We start from the raw sequence: 16,568 nt of genomic DNA, 5'->3' as shown, positions 1-16,568 counted from the left end.
CAAGGGTATCAACTGGAATTCAAAGGTTCTCTCCCAAGGGGGAGGTTTCCTTGACTGGAAGTGGAGGGAAGGGAGGAGCTATATATACAGCTCTGCTGTGGTGCTCTTTGCCACTTCCTGTTAGCAGGAGGTTAATATCCCACAAGTAAGGATGAAATCCGTGGACTCGTCATATCGTAGAAGAAATAAATTTATCAGGTAAGCATAAATTTCCTTTTTTCACTTCCATATGCTGCCTGTGTGCTACCGAGAGAGTCTAGCTCGTGGGTTGTCGGTGGTGAGTGCCCCAGTTATTGGGGGTGTCAAGGGGTGCCAGTTAGTTTTATCTTTCTGTAATCCCAAGATTATGGAGGATTCTGATATGCGCAACACAGGTGCCTCCGATATGGAGGATGTGTCTTGTGATGAATATGAAATGGCCCAGGTAATTAATGCCCATCAGTTATGTTCCAGGTGCCATTCTAGAGTACTCTCTTCTCCTGAGTCTGGGAGTTTAGAGTGTGTTGAGCCATCCGCCTCTGATGTTTCTATGACCCGTGAGGCGCGTGCCCAAGACCCTTTCCCGGCTACACGCGGGGTTTTCCGTATGTCCTTCACGCCTTCTCCGGAGAGTGGCTTGTTTCCGCCGGATGTTACGGCACGGTTCCGCATGGCCATTTCTATGGCACGGTCTCATTTATATCTCCCAAGTAAAGTATTTCTCCGATACTGTCCATGCTCCGTTAACCTAGGCCTATCGAGCGTGGGATCGCCCGATTCAGTTCGGCCTTCTGGGGAAATGTTGGCCCCTGAGGCCACGGGCCCCAATCTCGGAGCCGAGGTCTCCAGCAGATTCGGCGAGGCATGATTTTGCCTTCCGTTATAGGCTGGCTCGCCTTAGGGTTCTGTTAAGACATGTTTTGGCAATGTTAGAGGATCCCAGTCCTATTGGGCAGAGAGATCTGAGGCCTTAGAATTTGGATGGCAAAATGGATATGATGTTAGGGGATGAAGCCAATCTCCTTATAGTCTTCCTTTTATTTTTTATATGTTTTTTGGTTCTTTTTCTGAGCTTAGTTGAATGGGACCTCTACTCGGCTGGTCCTGTTGTCATTCTTATTCACCTTGGGCGTTCACCCGATGGGTGCTGCCTTTCATTTTATTTTTGATCCGGATGGATTTCTTTAATTTGTTTTTCCTTGAGCTCAGGTCTGTTGGATTTCGCTTTATAGTTTTTCTTTGGAACCGATACTTGTGGTCGCGTGGGCACTCTTTTGGGAGTTGCACACTTGTTGAATATTAGAATTTAGTTTCTAGTTCATTTATCGATCCTTCGTGATATTTTTCTTGGACCTTGAACAGTTCCAGAGTGCTCTTATACCAGGCTGGTACTGGTCAGGCGCTTTTTAAGCTGTTACCAGGGTTCATGTCACCTTCATGGTGCTGAGGATACCTCTAGGCCTATTCTATGGACTCCGGACTTGGATCCTACAGATGTATGAGGCCTATGGTTTATATGCAACTTCTCCGGACGGAGAGTTGTGCATATCGCTCTAAAGGTGGTTGATTCGGGCCACTCGTCTGGGCTATGATTCTGCTTCTGCAGACGATTCTAGGTTCTTCAGGTCCTCGAGACATAGAACCGTTATTTAATTTAATGGAAGTTGGGAGATGTGTGTGACCTGTTTGGTCTGATGTGCCGGGTGATTAACGTTTGGTTTTTACTCTAGGTTCTTCCGGACGCTGACTCATTGGCCTAATGCGCTTTTCTTTCATGTAATTAGCAAGAGTCCATGAGCTAGTGACGTATGGGATATACATTCCTACCAGGAGGGGCAAAGTTTCCCAAACCTTAAAATGCCTATAAATACACCCCTCACCACCCCTTGGCGCAAAAAATCTTTTCTGTTTCCGGCGTCATACGTGTCGCCGGAAGTTGCGTCATTTTTGACGTTCTTTTGCGCCAAAAATGTCGCCGTTCCGGACGTGGCGTCATTTTTGGCGCCAAAAAGCATTTAGGCGCCAAATAATGTGGGCGTCTTATTTGGCGCTAAAAAAATATGGGCGTCGCTTTTGTCTCCACATTATTTAAGTCTCATTTTTCTTTGCTTCTGGTTGCTAGAAGCTTGTTCATTGGCATTTTTTCCCATTCCTGAAACTGTCATTTAAGGAATTTGATCAATTTTGCTTTATATGTTGTTTTTTCTCTTACATATTGCAAGATGTCTCACGTTGCATCTGAGTCAGAAGATACTTCAGGAAAATCACTGTCTGGTGCTGGAACTACCAAAGCTAAGTGTATCTGCTGTAAACTTTTGGTAGCTATTCCTCCAGCTGTTGTTTGTATTAATTATCATGACAAACTTGTTAATGCAGATAATATTTCCTTTAGTAATGTACCATTACCTGTTGCAGTTCCATCAACATCTAATGTTCAGAATGTTCCTGATAATATAAGAGATTTTGTTTCTGAATCCATCAAGAAGGCTATGTCTGTTATTCCTCCTTCTAGTAAACATAAAAAATCTTTTAAAACTTCTCTTTATACAGATGATTTTTTAAATGAACATCATCATTCTGATTCTAATGACTCTTCTGGTTCAGAGGATTCTGTCTCAGAGATTGATGCTGATAAATCTTCATATTTAATTAAAATGGAATTTATTCGGGGGAGGAGCCAACTGGCACACAGAGCGGTCGCACATTGCAATAGCTCCTGAACCTTTCTACATAAAAACTAAATTTTGCGACCGCTCTGACCTATCTAACTTTCTGATGGTGTAACCCTAGAAGTTAAGGAACCTACATACTGAAAAATCTAGCGGCAGAGCGCTCCTGACAGACATTTATATTACTTTTCCATCTACTCTGCAGGCCAGCGACATCAAGAGCGGCCATCTTAGCCCCTGGGGAGAGCCTGACTGAAGAGTAAATTTCGCCATCTGCTACCCTAATACCGGCAATAAATGTCTTCACAGAAGAACTTTACCATGGGCACAGCGATACAGCTCCTTGAGGTGATCGGGGATCTCCTGAAAGGATATCGGGAGACATTTGAGCATTCATGCATAATGGCGTCTGAACTTTTGAATGTACCTGGCGGTGCCGCCAATCTGTGCAGGAAGGCTAAGAAGTTAGAGGAGGAGAGTACTTGCATACGGATCACTACGAGAGCTCAACCTAATATTATCTATGAAGCGGAGGCGCTTGATTTACAATGGGGACACCCCCTACCCGCTGCAGAGTTAATTACGCAAGGGCAGCAACCAGCGCCATGCTGTATTTCACCTGGACCTGCATACAAGACCATTCTCAGCAGTGACCTTATAGATCTGCCCTACACAAAGCCGAACCAGCGGATTCAGGCCGCAACGGGGAAGAACGCAGATCAATGGGTACCTTATTTCTCACTTGATGCTGGGAATCCCTGCTCTTCAAGTGCTCACTGCGGTCCGGGAGCGCCACTAGAACTGAATCAGTGGAGTGACATTCAGTGGCGCTGCCTGCGCTCTTCAGAGAAGCCCCTGCACGAACCCCAGAGCATCTGCGGTAGCGACATGAATCGTCCCCAGATCACTCACTCAGAACTGCTCATGGTATTTCATCCAGCGAGTGGTGCAGTGCATAGCTGGCCGGTGCAGTCAGCCCAAAGAGCGCATACAGTCCCGCGATCTGGCATGGGATGAAAGTGCAGTCTATAGCCGCCCAGAAGTCTATACTTAGACATGGACCTAGACGTTCTATAGTTCATTTTCAGTTTGATTACATTTGTGCTCACTTGCAGGTATCTTAGACATTATAGGGGTGGAAGTCACTCACTGTTATTTGTTTTAACAAGTTATAGATCTAGTGTACATATTAATGTTGACACCAGCTATCCAGGCGCACTAGCCACTCAAGGTCTACCCTAATAATTTAGTTTGTTTTGTTACATTAGCTGTATATATTGAAGATATACCTGTATTGTACTTATATTACTTTTATATACTAAGCATTGGACACCACTATGTATGTACAACTGTTTTCTACGCTGTTTTGTTTTTTCTAGGTTGGGGCCCTGTTTCTTTTAGTATTTATGAGGGGGGGTTTTCCCTTGTAGTTTGTCTCCACCTACAGGTGGATTATGGAATAATTTCTACTCATGTGAGACATTCATTATTTCCACTCTCCTACTAGAGCTTACCAGGACTCACTTAGAGACTTAATAATATGAATGCAGAGATTCATTTCCCCATGGCACGGGCGTTGCCAGCGGCCGAGGCTGCGCCCTTATATTTATTAAGTCCTACCACTTAGCTGACGTATGAGGCTTAACCACTTTATCCCTTTTTCTGCAATGCTACAGCTCTAGTGGTGCCATATAATTTATATAGAGTGTGCTGCCTGGTCCCACACCAACCCCGACTAAAGGCTCCATATTATATTGGGGGCGGTCTATCATAGTCAAGCTTGTCTTATACTATAAAGGTCCCATCCTAACTCTTGTAACTTATTTTCGCATACTTAGGGTAATACACCACATCTTAGCCAAATTAGGCCACATATGTCGCTTGGGTAGCAAATTTCATGTTAATCCATAGAGCACAATACATCCGTCAAGTTTTGCCTAAATTAATATCCCAATTATTTGGAGCTTGGTATATTCAATAACCACCTCCTCCCCTCATCATCATCTTATAATGTTGTGTTAGAGGGTACCTAGTAGGGATTTTTATTTTTTTTTTTTTTTTTTATCTGATGCTATAAAAGTTATCTCAACTGCACTTCCCTACAGGTACAGTTATTCGGCACAATCGGAAGACAATCAGAAGTTTTATCTATTTGCCATAAGCAAACTACCACCTCCTACCCCCCCCATCCCACATGATAATCCTTCCTTAGCAGAAGGCCTAAATACGCGGTTTTTCTCGTATGTACCGAACCTAATTTACCTTTTTCTCTAGCAAAATCTTGCAGTATAACAATATTTTTAGTTTCATCTCTCCTATTAGTTCTGCAAGGTGGTCTAATATATAGTTATATTCATATTAGCAGACCGTGTTATAGTTATAGGTGCCCTAAGGTCTATACTAGTTTTCGCTTAGAATTTAGTGTTAAAGTGCAATTTTATTTTTCTAAGCTGGTTAAACATTTTTTGTCATTAGCTGCAATTTTAGTTATGGAGATGTGTAAGTTATATATGTTTTCTCACAAGCCACTTGTAAGCTTATTTGTGTGTCTTAAGTATTATCTCCCCACAGGATTTAAGTATTATGACTGGTCCTACTTGCTAATGTTAGACAGAAAAGAAATCCTTATCCCTGATTTTGCTCATTTAAATTTCACTCCTCCTCTTCCATTACATTTCTTAACATGTTTTGTTGCATGGTTCTAAGTATAGTTATTTTACTATTAGCATGTATAATGCATCACATTTCTTTATATGGTACTCGCATCGCTTATTATTGCGTGTTTACACTCTTCCTGTTCATATTTTATATAACATAGATAGTCCTAAGGTGCATTTTATCCTGTTTCAATGCTCCTCTACGGTGAGATAATTTTGGAAAATATGTAAAACACCACCTCCTTCCCCCCCCCCCCCTCTCCCCCCCATATTAATGTATCCCCTTCTCTAGGGGAACTAACAAGGCGGTTTGTCTCGTCTATACCGCATCTGAATCACAGCTCTAAATTGCTCCCTAAGTATCTAATCCTTCATAGCATAATAGGCATGTGTTCATTTGCCCGTCTAGATCAGCAGGACTGATCACTAATATGCGTCATCTACGCATGCTATTTTAACACAGCTGCTAGTTAATTTTATGGAGGGGTTCCAATGTTTCATTATAAATCCATCTATTAGTAAGGGAGCTTGACATTATATTATCCTAGAAAACAAAAAAAACAAAAAAATGAGGTTTCTTTCATGTAATTAGCAAGAGTCCATGAGCTAGTGACGTATGGGATATACATTCCTACCAGGAGGGGCAAAGTTTCCCAAACCTTAAAATGCCTATAAATACACCCCTCACCACACCCACAATTCAGTTTTACAAACTTTGCCTCCGATGGAGGTGGTGAAGTAAGTTTGTGCTAGATTCTACGTTGATATGCGCTCCGCAGCAAGTTGGAGCCCGGTTTTCCTCTCAGCGTGCAGTGAATGTCAGAGGGATGTGAGGAGAGTATTGCCTATTTGAATGCAGTGATCTCCTTCTAAGGGGTCTATTTCATAGGTTCTCTGTTATCGGTCGTAGAGATTCATCTCTTACCTCCCTTTTCAGATCGACGATATACTCTTATATATACCATTACCTCTGCTGATTCTCGTTTCAGTACTGGTTTGGCTATCTGCTATATGTAGATGAGTGTCCTGGGGTAAGTAAATCTTATTTTCTGTGACACTCCTAGCTATGGTTGGGCACTTTGTTTATAAAGTTCTAAATATATGTATTCAAACATTTATTTGCCTTGACTCAGAATGTTCAACTTTCCTTATTTTTCAGACAGTCAGTTTCATATTTGGGATAATGCATTTTAATTTAACATTTTTTACCTTAAAATTTGACTTTTTTCATTTTATTGCGTCATTCTTGGCGCGGACTTTTTTGGCGCAAAAATTCTATTTCCGTTTCCGGCGTCATACGTGTCGCCGGAAGTTGCGTCATTCTTTGACGTTATTTTGCGCCAAAAATGTCGGCGTTCCGGATGTGGCGTCATTTTTGGCGCCAAAAAGCATTTAGGCGCCAAATAATGTGGGCGTCTTATTTGGCGCGAAAAAATATGGGCGTCACTTTTGTCTCCACATTATTTAAGTCTCATTTTTTATTGCTTCTGGTTGCTAGAAGCTTGTTCTTTGGCATTTTTTCCCATTCCTGAAACTGTCATTTAAGGAATTTGATCAATTTTGCTTTATATGTTGTTTTTTTCTTTTACATATTGCAAGATGTTCCACGTTGCAACTGAGTCAGAAGATACTTCAGGAAAATCACTGCACAATGCTGGAGCTACCAAGCTAAGTGTATCTGCTATAAACTTTTGGTATCTGTTTCTCCAGCTGTTATTTGTATTGCATGTCATGTCAAACTTATTAATGCAGATAAAATTTCCTTTAGTACTGTTACATTACCTGTTGCTGTTCCGTCAACATCTAATTTTCAGAGTGTTCCTGATAACATAAGAGATTTTATTTTTTAAATCCATTAAGAAGGCTATGTCTGTTATTTTTCCTTCTAGTATACATAAAAGTCTTTTAAAACTTCTCTTTTTTTCAGATGAATTTTTAAATGAACATCATCATTCTGATACTGATAATGGTTCTTCTGGTTCTGAGGTTTCTGTCTCAGAGGTTGATGCTGATAAATCTTTGTATTTGTTCAAGATGGAATTTATTCGTTCTTTACTTAAAGAAGTGTTATTTGCATTAGAAATAGAGGATTCTGGTCCTCTTGATACTAAATGTAAACGTTTAAATAAGGTTTTTAAATCTCCTGTAGTTATTCCAAAAGTGTTTTATCTCCCTGATGCTATTTCTGAAGTAATTTCCAGGGAATGGAATACTTTGGGTAATTTATTTACTCCTTCTAGACGTTTAAGCAAATTATATCCTGTGCCATCTGACAGATTAGAGTTTTTTGGGACAAAAATCCCTAAGGTTATGGGGCTGTCTCTACTCCTGCTAATGTACTACTATTCCTACGGCAGATAGTACTTCATTTAAGGATCCTTTAGATAGGAAAATTGATTCCTTTCTAAGAAAAGCTTACTTATGTTCAGGTAATTTTCTTAGACCTGCTATATTTTTAGCGGATGTTGCTGCAGCTTCAACTTTTTGGTTAGAAGCTTTAGCGCAACAAGTAACAGATCATAATTTTATAGCATTATTTTTATTCTATAACATGCTAATAATTTTATTGGTGATACCATCTTTTGATATCATTAGAGTTGATGTCAGGTATATGTCTCTAGCTATTTTAGCTAGAATAGCTTTATGGATTAAACTTGGAATGCTGACATGTCTTCTAAGTCAACTTTGCTTTCCCTTTTCTTTCCAGGGTAAATAATCATTTTCGTTCCTTTCCTCACAAGGAACAAAAGCCTGATCCTTCATCCTCAGGAGCGGTATCAGTTTGGAAACTATTTCCAGTTTGGAATATATCCAAGCCTTATAGAAACCTATAGCCAGCTCCTAAGTACCTATGAAGGTGCGGCCCTTATTCCAGCTCAGCTGGTATGGGGCAGATTACGTTTTCTTCAAAGAAATTTGGATCAATTCCGTTCTTAATCTCTGGTTTCAGAAACATTGTTTCAGAAAGGTACAGAATTGGCTTCAAGTTAAGGCCTCCTGCTAAGAGATTCTTTTCTTTCCCGTGTCCCAGTTAACACAGCAAAGGCTCAACATTTCTGAAATGTGTTTCAGATCTAGAGTTGGCTGGAGTATTTATGCCAGTTCCAGTTCTGGAACAGGGGCTGGGGTCTTATTTTATCTCTTCATTGTACCAAAGAAGGTCAATTCCTTCAGACCAGTTCCGGAGCTATCATTATTGAATCATTATGTTAGGATACCAACATTCAAGATGGTTACTGTAGGACTATCCTGCCTTTTGTTTAGCAAGGGCATTATATGTCTACAATAGATTTACAGGATGTGTATATGCATATTCCGATTCATCCAGATCACTTTTAGTGTCTGAGATTCTCTTTTTAGACAAGCATTACCAGTTTTGTGGCTCTACCGTTTGGCTTAGCCTCAGTTCCAAGAATTTTTTTCAAAGGTTCTCGGTGCCCTTCTTTCTGTAATCAGAGAATAGGGTTTTGGTATTTCCTTATTTGGACGATATCTTGGTATTTGCTCAGTCTTCTCATTTTCGAAGAATCTCATACGAATCGACTTGTGTTGTTTCTTCAAGTTCATGGTTGGAGGATCAATTTACCAATCAGTTCATTGATTCCTCAGACAAGGGTAACCTTTTTAGGTTTCTAGATAAATTCAGTGTCTATGACTCTGTCCTTGTCAGACAAGAGAAGTTTAACATTGATATCAGCTTGTCAAAACCTTCAGTCACAATCATTCCCTTTGGTAGCCTTATGCATGGAAATGTTGGGTCTTAGGACTGCCGCATCAAATGCGATCTCCTTTGCTCGTTTTCACATGCGACCTCTTCAGCTCTGTATGCTGAACCAATGGTGCAGGGATTACTCAAAGATATCTCAATTAATATCTTTAAACCGATTTTACAACACTCTCTGACATGGTGGACAGATCACCATCGTTTAGTTCAGGGGGCTTCTTTGTTCTTCCGACCTGGACTATAATCTCAACAGATGCAAGTCTTACAGGTTGGGGAGCTGTGTGGGGGTATCTGACGGCACAAGGGGTTTGGGAATCTCAGGAGGTGAGATTTCCGATCAATATTTTGGAACTCTGTGCAATTTTCAGAGCTCTTCAGTCTTGGCCTCTTCTGAAGAGAGAGTTGTTCATTTGTTTTCAGATAGACAATGTCACAACTGTGGCATACATCAATCATCAAGGAGGGACTCACAGTCCTCTGGCTATGAAAGAAGTATCTCGAATTTTGGTTTGGGCGGAATCCAGCTCCTGTCTAATCTCTGCGGTTCATATCCCAGGTATGGACAATTGGAAAGCGGATTATCTCAGTCGTCAAACGTTGCATCCGGGCGAATGGTCTCTTCACCCAGAGGTATTTCTTCAGATTGTTCAAATGTAGGAACTTCCAGAAATAGATCTGATGGCTTCTCATCTAAACAAGAAACTTCCCAGGTATCTGTCCAGATCCCGGGATCCTCAGGCGGAGGCAGTGGATGCATTATCACTTCCTTGGAAGTATCATCCTCCCTATATCTTTCCGCCTCTAGTTCTTCTTCCAAGAGTAACCTCCAAGATTCTGAAGGAATGCTCGTTTGTTCTGCTGGTAGCTCCGGCATGGCCTTACAGGTTTTGGTATGCGGATCTTGTCCGGATGGCCTCTTGCCAACTGTGGACTCTTCCGTTAAGACCAGACCTTTTGTCTCAAGGTCCTTTTTTTCCATCAGGATCTGAAATCCTTAAATTTAAAGGTATGGCGATTGAACACTTGATTCTTGGTCAAAGAGGTTTCTCTGACTCTGTGATTAATACTATGTTACAGGCTCGTACATCTGTATCCAGAGAGATATATTATAGAGTCTGGAAGACATATTTCTTGGTGTCTTTCTCATCATTTTTCTTGGCATTCTTTTAGAATACCGAGAATATTACAGTATTCTTCAGGATGGTTTAGATAAGGGTTTGTCCGCAAGTTCCTTGAAAGGTCAAATCTCTGCTCTTTCTGTTCTTTTTCACAGAAAGATTGCTATTCTTCCTGATATTCATTGTTTTGTACAAGCTTTGGTTCGTATAAAGCCTGTCATTAAGTCAATTTCTCCTCCTTGGAGTTTGAATTTGGTTCTGGGGGCTCTTCAAGCTCCTCCATTTGAACCTATGCATTCATTGGATATTAAATTACTTTCTTGGAAAGTTTTTTGTTCCTTTTGGCCATCTCTTCTGCCAGAAGAGTTTCTGAATTATCTGCTCTTTCTTGTGAGTCTCCTTTTCTGATTTTTCATCAGGATAAGGCGGTGTTGCGAACTTCTTTTGAATTTTTACCTAAAGTTGTGAATTCCAACAACATTAGTAGAGAAATTGTGGTTCCTTCATTATGTCCTAATCCTAAGAATTCTAAGGAGAAATCGTTGCATTCTTTGGATGTTGTTAGAGCTTTGAAATATTATGTTGAAGCTACGAAATCTTTTCGTAAGACTTCTAGTCTATTTGTTATTTTTTCCGGTTCTAGAAAAGGCCAGAAAGCTTCTGCCATTTCTTTGGCATCTTGGTTGAAATCTTTAATTCATCTTGCCTATGTTGAGTCGGGTAAAACTCTGCCTCAGAGAATTACAGCTCATTCTATTAGGTCAGTTTCTACTTCCTGGGCGTTTAGGAATGAAGCTTCGGTTGACCAGATCTGCAAAGCAGCGACTTGGTCCTCTTTGCATACTTTTACTAAATTCTACCATTTTGATGTATTTTCTTCTTCTGAAGCAGTTTTTGGTAGAAAAGTACTTCAGGCAGCGGTTTCAGTTTGAATCTTCTGCTTATGTTTTTCATTAAACTTTATTTTGGGTGTGGATTATTTTCAGCAGGAATTGGCTGTCTTTATTTTATCCCTCCCTCTCTAGTGACTCTTGTGTGGAAAGATCCACTTCTTGGGTAGTCATTATCCCATACGTCACTAGCTCATGGACTCTTGCTAATTACATGAAAGAAAACATAATTTATGTAAGAACTTACCTGATAAATTCATTTCTTTCATATTAGCAAGAGTCCATGAGGCCCGCCCTTTTTTTGTGGTGGTTATGATTTTGTATAAAGCACAATTATTCCAATTCCTTATTTTATATGCTTTCGCACTTTTTTCTTATCACCCCACTTCTTGGCTATTCGTTAAACTGAATTGTGGGTGTGGTGAGGGGTGTATTTATAGGCATTTTAAGGTTTGGGAAACTTTGCCCCTCCTGGTAGGAATGTATATCCCATACGTCACTAGCTCATGGACTCTTGCTAATATGAAAGAAATGAATTTATCAGGTAAGTTCTTACATAAATTATGTTTTTTCATTTGGGGTCCATGAGTGGCCCTCTCCAATACTGTATAATATGAGAATGTAATTGTCTTTCAATTATTTGGTTCTCCTATTTGTCATATGTCTGCAGCTCACTTTGTAATACTCCCCTGTTTTCTCTTTTTATTGTATATTGGCAATTACCAAATGTTTATTTTGACAAAAACCTCAATAAAAATTATTTAAAAAAAAAAAAAAAAAAAAAATGGAATTTATTCGTTCTTTACTTAAAGAAGTACTAATTGCTTTAGAAATTGAGGATTCTGGTCCTCTTGATACTAATTCTAAACGTTTAGATAAGGTCTTTAAATCTCCTGTGGTTATTCCAGAAGTTTTTCCTGTTCCTGGTACTATTTCTGAAGTAATTTCCAGAGAATGGGATAAATTGGGTAATTCATTTACTCATTCTAAACGTTTTAAGCAATTATATCCTGTGCCGTCTGACAGATTAGAATTTTGGGACAAAATCCCTAAGGTTGATGGGGCTATTTCTACCCTTGCTAAACGTACTACTATTCCTACGTCAGATGGTACTTCGTTTAAGGATCCTTTAGATAGGAAAATTGAATCCTTTCTAAGAAAAGCTTATCTGTGTTCAGGTAATCTTCTTAGACCTGCTATATCATTGGCTGATGTTGCTGCAGCTTCAACTTTTTGGTTGGAAACTTTAGCACAACAAGTAACAGATCATGATTCTCATAATATTATTATTCTTCTTCAACATGCTAATAATTTTATCTGTGATGCCATTTTTGATATTATCAGAGTTGATGTCAGGTTTATGTCTCTAGCTATTTTAGCTAGAAGAGCTTTATGGCTTAACACTTGGAATGCTGATATGTCTTCTAAATCGACTCTACTTTCCATTTCTTTCCAGGGTAACAAATTATTTGGTTCTCAGTTGGATTCTATTATCTCAACTGTTACTGGTGGGAAAGGAACTTTTTTACCACAGGATAAAAAATCTAAGGGTAAAAACAGGGCTAATAATCGTTTTCGTTCCTTTCGTTTTAACAAAGAACAAAAGCCTGATCCTTCATCCTCAGGAGCAGTTTCAGTTTGGAAACCATCTCCAGTCTGGAATAAATCCAAGCCTTCTAGAAAAGCAAAGCCAGCTTCTAAGTCCACATGAAGGTGCGGCCCTCATTCCAGCTCAGCTGGTAGGGGGCAGGTTACGTTTTTTCAAAAACATTTGGATCAAATCTGTTCACAATCTTTGGATTCAGAACATTGTTTCAGAAGGGTACAGAATTGGTTTCAAGATAAGACCTCCTGTAAAGAGATTTTTTCTTTCCCGTGTCCCAGTAAATCCAGTGAAAGCTCAAGCATTTCTGAAATGTGTTTCAGATCTAGAGTTGGCTGGAGTAATTATGCCAGTTCCAGTTCTGGAACAGGGACTGGGGTTTTATTCGAATCTCTTCATTGTACCAAAGAAGGAGAATTCCTTCAGACCAGTTCTGGATCTAAAAATATTGAATCGTTATGTAAGGATACCAACGTTCAAAATGGTAACTGTAAGGACTATCTTGCCTTTTGTTCAACAAGGGCATTATATGTCCACAATAGATTTACAGGATGCATATCTGCATATTCCGATTCATCCAGATCATTATCAGTTCCTGAGATTTTCTTTTCTGGACAAGCATTACCAGTTTGTGGCTCTGCCGTTTGGCCTAGCTACAGCTCCAAGAATTTTTACAAAGGTTCTCGGTGCCCTTCTGTCTGTAATCAGAGAACAGGGTATTGTGGTATTTCCTTATTTGGACGATATCTTGGTACTTGCTCAGTCTTTACATTTAGCAGAATCTCATACGAATCGACTTGTGTTGTTTCTTCAAGATCATGGTTGGAGGATCAATTCACTAAAAAGTTCATTGACTCCTCAGACAAGGGTAACCTTTCTGATTTTCCAGATAGATTCAGTGTCCATGACTCTGTCTTTGACAGACAAGAGACGTCTAAAATTGATTTCAGCTTGTCGAAACCTTCAGTCACAATCATTCCCTTCGGTAGCCTTATGCATGGAAATTCTAGGTCTTATGACTGCTGCATCGGACGCGATCCCCTTTGCTCGTTTTCACATGCAACCTCTTCAGCTCTGTATGCTGAATCAATGGTGCAGGGATTACACAAAGATATCTCAATTAATATCTTTAAAACCGATTGTACGACACTCTCTAACGTGGTGGACAGATCACCATCGTTTAATTCAGGGGGCTTCTTTTGTTCTTCCGACCTGGACTGTAATTTCAACAGATGCAAGTCTTACAGGTTGGGGAGCTGTGTGGGGATCTCTGACGGCACAAGGAGTTTGGGAATCTCAGGAGGTGAGATTACCGATCAATATTTTGGAACTCCGTGCAATTTTCAGAGCTCTTCAGTCTTGGCCTCTTCTGAAGAGAGAATCGTTCATTTGTTTTCAGACAGACAATGTCACAACTGTGGCATACATCAATCATCAAGGAGGGACTCACAGTCCTCTGGCTATGAAAGAAGTATCTCGAATTCTGGTTTGGGCGGAATCCAGCTCCTGTCTAATCTCTGCGGTTCATATCCCAGGTATAGACAATTGGGAAGCGGATTATCTCAGTCGCCAAACGTTGCATCCGGGCGAATGGTCTCTTCACCCAGAGGTATTTCTTCAGATTGTTCAAATGTGGGGGCTTCCAGAAATAGATCTGATGGCGTCTCATCTAAACAAGAAACTTCCCAGGTATCTGTCCAGATCCCGGGATCCTCAGGCGGAAGCAGTGGATGCATTATCACTTCCTTGGAAGTATCATCCTGCCTATATCTTTCCGCCTCTAGTTCTTCTTCCAAGAGTAATCTCCAAGATTCTGAAGGAATGCTCGTTTGTTCTGCTGGTAGCTCCGGCATGGCCTCACAGGTTTTGGTATGCGGATCTTGTCCGGATGGCCTCTTGCCATCCGTGGACTCTTCCGCTAAGACCAGACCTTCTGTCGCAAGGTCCTTTTTTCCATCAGGATCTCAAATCCTTAAATTTAAAGGTATGGAGATTGAACGCTTGATTCTTGGTCAAAGAGGTTTCTCTGACTCTGTGATTAATACTATGTTACAGGCTCGTAAATCTGTATCTAGAGAGATATATTATAGAGTCTGGAAGACTTATATTTCTTGGTGACTTTCTCATCATTTTTCTTGGCATTCTTTTAGAATTCCGAGAATTTTACAGTTTCTTCAGGATGGTTTAGATAAAGGTTTATCCGCAAGTTCTTTGAAAGGACAAATCTCTGCTCTTTCTGTTCTTTTTCACAGAAAGATTGCTATTCTTCCTGATATTCATTGTTTTGTACAAGCTTTGGTTCGTATAAAACCTGTCATTAAGTCAATTTCTCCTCCTTGGAGTTTGAATTTGGTTCTGGGGGCTCTTCAAGCTCCTCCTTTTGAACCCATGCATTCATTGGACATTAAATTACTTTCTTGGAAAGTTTTGTTCCTTTTGGCGATCTCTTCTGCCAGAAGAGTCTCTGAATTATCTGCTCTTTCTTGTGAGTCTCCTTTTCTGATTTTTCATCAGGATAAGGCGGTGTTGCGAACTTCTTTTGAATTTTTACCTAAGGTTGTGAATTCCAACAACATTAGTAGAGAAATTATGGTTCCCTCATTATGTCCTAATCCTAAGAATTCTAAGGAGAAATCGTTGCATTCTTTGGATGTTGTTAGAGCTTTGAAATATTATGTTGAAGCTACTAAGTCTTTCCGAAAGACTTCTAGTCTATTTGTTATCTTTTCCGGTTCTAGAAAAGGCCAGAAAGCTTCTGCCGTTTCTTTGGCATCTTGGTTGAAATCTTTAATTCATCATGCCTATGTCGAGTCGGGTAAAACTCCGCCTCAAAGGATTACAGCTCATTCTACTAGGTCAGTTTCTACTTCCTGGGCGTTTAAGAATGAAGCTTCGGTTGATCAGATTTGCAAAGCAGCAACTTGGTCCTCTTTGCATACTTTTACTAAATTCTACCATTTTGATGTATTTTCTTCTTCTGAAGCAGTTTTTGGTAGAAAAGTACTTCAGGCAGCGGTTTCAGTTTGAATCTTCTGTTTATGTTTTTCATTAAACTTTATTTTGGGTGTGGATTATTTTCAGCAGGAATTGGCTGTCTTTATTTTATCCCTCCCTCTCTAGTGACTCTTGCGTGGAAAGATCCACATCTTGGGTAGTCATTATCCCATACGTCACTAGCTCATGGACTCTTGCTAATTACATGAAAGAAAACATAATTTATGTAAGAATTTACCTGATAAATTCATTTCTTTCATATTAGCAAGAGTCCATGAGGCCCGCCCTTTTTTGTGGTGGTTATGATTTTTTTGTATAAAGCACAATTATTCCAATTCCTTATTTTATATGCTTTCGCACTTTTTTCTTATCACCCCACTTCTTGGCTATTCGTTAAACTGAATTGTGGGTGTGGTGAGGGGTGTATTTATAGGCATTTTAAGGTTTGGGAAACTTTGCCCCTCCTGGCAGGAATGTATATCCCATACGTCACTAGCTCATGGACTCTTGCTAATATGAAAGAAATTAATTTATCAGGTAAGTTCTTACATAAATTATGTTTTTTTGTTCTCTTACTAGTTTGCTAAAGGGTCAGGTTTTGTTAAAATTCCTAACTTTCATTCCTTCTTTTTGTCCAGCTCCTAAGAATTCTAAGGAGCCTTGTCTTTACAAATTAGATGTTAAGAGCTGTCAATTAATTTGTGGAAGCCACAAAATATTTCAAAAAGATTTTTTCCCTTTTTGTTTATTTTTCTGGGCCTCGTAAATTTTAAGGTTTTTAAAGATGTTAAAGGACCCGTCAACACTGTAGATTTCCATAATCAACAAATGCATGATAAGAAGACAATGCAATAGTTAAAAGTTATGTCTATTTCCACTCCTCCTGTATCATGTGACAGCCATCAGCCAATCACAAATGCATATACGTATATGC

At 39.8% G+C, this 16,568-nt stretch overlaps 1 protein-coding gene across 2 annotated transcripts in view; it reads left to right on the top strand.

The window, feature by feature from the left end:
* The window catches only part of DHX38 (DEAH-box helicase 38), a 757,289-nt gene that overhangs the window by 466,564 nt on the left and 274,157 nt on the right, over window positions 1-16,568 (top strand). The gene's annotated exons all lie outside the window — the stretch shown is intronic.

The sequence above is a fragment of the Bombina bombina genome, chromosome 1 (genome assembly GCF_027579735.1).
Source record: "Bombina bombina isolate aBomBom1 chromosome 1, aBomBom1.pri, whole genome shotgun sequence".
Lineage (NCBI taxonomy): Eukaryota > Metazoa > Chordata > Amphibia > Anura > Bombinatoridae > Bombina > Bombina bombina.
This window is presented reverse-complemented; position numbering and strand designations above follow the sequence as displayed.